Here is a 6,095-nt window from a genome sequence, read left to right on the forward strand (position 1 = left end):
CAAAAAAACAAGTATTGTTCTGCAAAATAAATAACTGTGATGCTGAAATAAACCACTAGATGGCTTCTTGAAAAGACCAACTATTCCTTTGGTTTGCTCAGCAATTTGCTATACAAATATGGTAACCCACTCCTGGTGACCTTCTCTCTACTGATATATGGCTATTATCTGTTCTGTTTAAAGTTGTAGAGGAAAATGGCTTCTTTGTGTACTTGAATATAGCTAATGCATCCTTTTGTGGACATCGTGTAATGTGCACGTACAATTTCATCTAATTATGACTTTCTAGATTTATAAAATACTAGAGGCCCGGTGCACAAAATTTGTGCATGGTGGGGGGGGTCCCTCAGCCCGGCCTGCACCCTCTCCAATCAGGGACCCCTCAGGGGATGTCCGACTGCCGGCATAGGCCTGATCCCTGTGGGACATCCCTCTCACAATCCGGGACTGCTGGCTCCTAACCACTCACCTGCCTGCCTGCCTGCCTGATCACTCCCCAAACTGCCCCCCTGCTAGCCTGGTTGCCCCCCAACTGTCCGGAAGGAAGATGGACGTCCAGAAGATGTCTGGTCACCCGGTCTAATTAGCATATTACCCTTTTATTAGTATAGATATTATTTAAATTAAACAAAGTTTCACATTATGATTTAAAGAACATATGAATTGAGCATAATTATTGAACATACAATAATCCCTCCATGAATATTTACAGAATAATTAGTTGTTGAATTTGGATACACCTGGCACTGGGCTAAGGCCCTTATATATGTTGTTACATCTGTACAAAAACTCAACGAGGGAAGTATTGCTTCCATTTTTTTAAATTATGGCCCAGAAAGGTTAATTGCTCAGGTAACATAGTCGATCAGACTAGATTATACTGCTGAATAGATGAAGACAGTATTTTCCCCCTTTAACTTGTGAAAACAACCGCTAATTCTCCTGAACAATAGCAGGAACAGCTTTAGTCCAAATTTAAAAGCAAGCGGAAAAAAAGGTAATGTTACCTGTGTTTTTGTTCTCTAATCTTTGAGAGCTTATTGAGATATAACTTGTATATCACAAGTTCATCTATTTGTACAGTTTAATGGTTTTTAATGTACTTACAGTTTTACAATGTTTATCGACCTAAAAAGAAACCGGTACCAATTAGCAGTCACTCAGCACCACCTTTCCCTGCCCACCTATTTCCTAGCTCCAGGAAACCATTCATCTAGATTTAAGTATTCAGGACATTTCATATAAATAAAATCATACAATATGGGGTCTTTTGTGAATGGCTTCTTTCATTTAGTATAATGTTCCCCAAGTTCATTTATGTTGTAGTATGTTTTAGCATGTCATTCTTTTTCCCCCCAAAATAACATTTCATTGTATGGATCTATCACATTCTGTTTATCCATTTATCAAACGTACATTTGGGTTGTTTTTACTTCATGGCTGTTATCAATAATGCTGCTATGAACACTCATGTACACATTTTTGTGTGGACATGTTTTCATTTCTTCTGGGCATATACCTAGGAGAGGAATTTTTGGGTCTACGTGGTAACTAACTTTCAAAGCACTGTGATACTGCTCCCCAAAGCAGCTGTACCATTGTGCACTCCCACCAGCAGTGTGTGAGGGTTCCACTTTTTTCACATCCTTGCCAACACTTGTTATTGTCTCTCTTAATACAGCCATCCTAGAGAGTATGAAGTGGTTGTTTTCTAATCTTTTTATGCTTTAAAAAAATAAAACATACATTATTCCAAAATAAAACAGAAATCCTACTATGTGGCTGTAAAAAAAAATCCCTTAAATATAAAGTAAGATCTATTATTCTTCATCCTATCTAATAAAAGAGTAATATGCAAATTAACCATCACTCCACCACACCCACAAGCCACACCCACCAGCCAATCAGGAGCAAGTATGCAAATTAACCCAACCAAGATGGCTGCAGCCACGGAGCGAGCAGGAGGCTTGGGTTTCCCCAGCAATGGAGGAAGCCAAGCTTTCCGCCCGCTCTGGCCGGCCCTGCCTCCTCTCAAGGCTACAAAGTTTCAATTATAGAAGATAAATAAATCCCAACAAAAATGGCAGCAGCCATGGAGCTGGAGAGAGCAGGAGGCTTGAGTTGCCCCCAGCGATGGAGGAAGCCAAGCTTCTGCAGCCCTGGCCTGCCTTGGCCTCTGCTCAAGGCTACAAAGTTTCAATTGTAGAAGATAAATAAATCCCAGATACCAGGGCCTCCGCTTGGGTCGCTGGGGGGCGTGGCCAGCCTGCAAACCACCACAGGCCCCTCACCCAGGCCGCTTCACGCCCCAGGGAAACCCCCACCCTGATCCAGGACACTTTTCAGGGCAAACCAGCCGGCCCCCACCTGTGCACCAGGCCTCTATCCTATCTAATAAAAGAGTAATATGCAGATTGACCATTACTCCAACACACAAGATGGCTGCCCCCATGTGGTCAAAGATCCTGCCCCCATGTGGACACAAGGTGGCCACTACAAGATGGCCAGCAGGGGAGGGCAGTTGTGGGCAATCAGGCCAGCAGGGGAGGGCAGTTGGGAGGGACCAGGCCTGCAAGGGAGGGCAGTTGGGGGCAATCAAGCCTGCAGGGGAGGGCAGTTAGGGGTGACCAAGCTGGCAGAGGAGAGAAGTTGGGGGTGACCAGGCCTACAGGGAAGGGCAGTTGGGGGGGACCAGGCCTGCAGGGGAGGGCAGTTGGGGGGGACCAGGCCTGCAGGGGAGGGCAGTTGGGGGGGACCAGGCCTGCAGGGGAGGGCAGTTAGGGGCAAACAGGCTGGCAGGGGAACAGTTAGGTATCAATCAGGCTGGCAGGGGAGTGGTTAGGGGGTGATCAGGCTGGCAGGCAGAAGTGGTTAGGGGCAATCAAGAAGGCAGGCAGGCGAGCAGTTGGGAGCCAGCAGTTTGGGATTGGGCCTAAACGGGCAGTCAGACATTCCTCGAGGGGTCCCAGATTGGAGAGGGTGCAGGCTGGGCTGAGGGACGTACCCCCCTGCCCCCTGTGCATGAATTTCGTGCACCGGGCCCCTAGTGTGAAAATATAACACGGTAAAGATGTAGTTCAAGTTCCAAGAGTTATCCTGCTCCCAGTCTCAGCGACAATGGCACTTAGTGGTCCTTGTGCTGATATTTGGGGTGACATCTACCACAGAGATTCCTTGTGAGGATCATAAAGGAAGTACAGACGGCATCTAGTACTATGGCAGGTACTCAGTAACTATTAATAAGTGGGTGCTATTCTCATTCCAAATTAAGAAAATGGGACAAAGCATTGTTTTTGCACACCTGACTAATGATTCTAATGGTAACTCATGAGCTAGAGAAATTCCAAATTTAATGATACAATCTCAATAAAAAATAGCAAGCATGCAAACAAAATCCAACCAAAGGAAACTAACAGAATCACGGTGAAGTTAAAATTCACGTGATGCACAATAACAAATACAAAATCTGTACTTCAGGGAAGGCAGACTATGGGAAATTAAACAGAAAAGCCAAATTAGATAAGGAATTTCTATGTTCATTGAAATCAGAGTTCGGTTGATAAGATAGAAATGTATATAAATATTCAGGTAACACTTGATCCTACTGCACTGAAATTGAGAAAAGTTTTATAGTTTTGTTTTTTAAATCATAATTTCTAAATATAAATTACTTCTCTGCATTTCTGCTATTTGTACTGCTCAATGCATGTCGCTAAGTTCATAGCATGCAGCCACATCTGTTCTGTTCTGGGCTCTATAGAAGTTCTTCACTTGGGCTTCTTAATAATAAAATAAAGAGGTCTGTGCCAAGATACCGCTCTACCTTTGTTTAGTGAGTCTCCTTTTCATTGAGATACAGCCATAATCAAGAAAACGGGCTGACTGCTATAATCTTCTCCTTCAGCAAGCTCCACTAAGATACAAAAGGATTATTTGGTCCTATCCAAAGTGTCCATGAAGACATTTGGCCTATGCAAAACATATCGAAAGCATAATACACATGGCCAAGAATTTATTTCAGGAATGCAATGGTTCAAAATGACAAAAATATGAATATATTAATAACATATTAAAAGATCAAAGGAGAAAAATCATATGATCAACTCCATAGATAATGAAAAGGCATGTGATCAAAATCAACATGCATTCTTGGTTAAATTTAAAAAAAGGGCTTAATGGATGTTCCTTAACATGATTAAATGTATCTATTTCAACCCAATTCATTGTAGCCAATATGTTCAACGTTATTTTAGATGTACTAGACAACACAATTAAGACAAAGAGGTTTGCAAATTGGAGGACATGATTGTGTAATTGGAAAACACACAAAAATGAACTGAAATACTATTATAAATTACAATAAAATGGGAGTTTAGTAGCTGGGTAGAAAATTAACATGAATGATTAGCCTTCATATATACCAAAATCAGAGTAAATTATAAACAGAAAGAACTTCCTTAATAATGGTTACAAAATGATTAAATTCTAAGAGTAAACTCGAGAAAATGTACAAGATATCTATAAAGTAAAATGTAAAACATATCTGAAGTAAACAAGAAAAGACTTAAACAAATGGGCACCTTTGTAAGATATGGCACCATCATTTAGACAGATTTAACATAATTATGTCAAATTTCACTAAATTAATCTATTAAAAAAACTGTCTAAAAAATAACGGTACCAATGGATTTGTTTTGTGGAACTCAAAGTTGATTATATCAAGTTAAGATGAAAAATAAGCAAGAATATTTAAAACACATAAAATTACAGTTATTAAAACAGTGTAGGACTGGCACAAAATAGAAAGGCAGATCAACTGAAGGGAATAGAATTTGAGTTTAAAAGCATAGTCAAATAATGTGGAAATTTACTATAAGATAAAAGGGCTATTTCAAATAGTAAAGAAAGGATGAATTTATTTGATAAACAGCTTTCGGACAACTAGGATAACTTTGGGGGGGAAAAGAAGTGACTTAAATTTAGGCTGATGAATATGAAAAAAAATCCAATAATAGAGATACCTAACTTTACTTTTAATATTAAAATTTTAATATGACCTGGCCAGTGTGGTTCAGTTGGTTGCCCCATACACTGATAGGTCTTGGATTCAATTGTGGTCAGGGCACATACCTGGGTTGTAGGTACAATCCCTAGTGGGGGCACATATAGGAGGCAACCACTGTGTTTCATTCTCATGTTTCTCTCTCTCTCTCCCTAAATCAATAAAAGCATGTCCTCAGATAAGGATTTCAAAAAAGGAAACAAAAACCCCCAACTCTAATAGATACATATTTTTGAAAAAAATTTAAAGAAAAAGTATGCATAGTATAATACAATTCGATATATTATAGATTATACTAGAGGCCCGGTGCATGACATTCATGCACTGGTGGGGGGGGGGGGTCCCTCAGCTTGGCCTGCGCCCTCTCGCAGTCCAGGACCCCTCAGGGAATGTTCACCTGCTGACTTAGGCCCGATCCCAGGGGGATCGGGCCTAAGCCAGCAGTCAGACATCCCTCTCACAGTCTGGGGTTCTCGCAATCCAGGACCCCTCTCTCCTTACTGCCTGCCTGCAGTGGAGGCGGGAAAGGCTCCCACCACCATTACTGCACTGGCCAGCTGTGAGCCTGGCTTCTGGCTGAGCGGTGCTCCCCCTGTGGGAGCGCACTGACCATTGGGGTAACTCCTGCATTGAGCATCTGCCCCCTGGTGGTCAGTGTGCATCACAGTGACTGGTCGTTCCACTGTTTGGTTGATTTGCATATTAGTCTTTTATTATATAGGATATATCACTTATATATGGATATATTAATGTATCTATATGGTATTTTGGAGGGGTATAGAAGAATCTGGTATTGGTATCTATCTCTCTGAAAGGAAACTGAAAGATGGATGTCAGGTAGGAGAGAGACTTATTTTTCACTGTTTGACCCAGAAAGATTTATTAATCAATTAAGAAAAACTTTAAAACATGTGCTAGGAAACAAACCCATAAAACCTATGCATGGCAGTGTATTCTACAGGGGTCTGAAGTGCATCCAAACATAATATAAAAAGAGAACTGACTGGGTTACTGCAACTTTGAAGATACATCA

Source organism: Plecotus auritus (genome assembly GCF_963455305.1).
Source record: "Plecotus auritus genome assembly, chromosome: 11".
Taxonomy (NCBI): Eukaryota; Metazoa; Chordata; class Mammalia; order Chiroptera; family Vespertilionidae; genus Plecotus; species Plecotus auritus.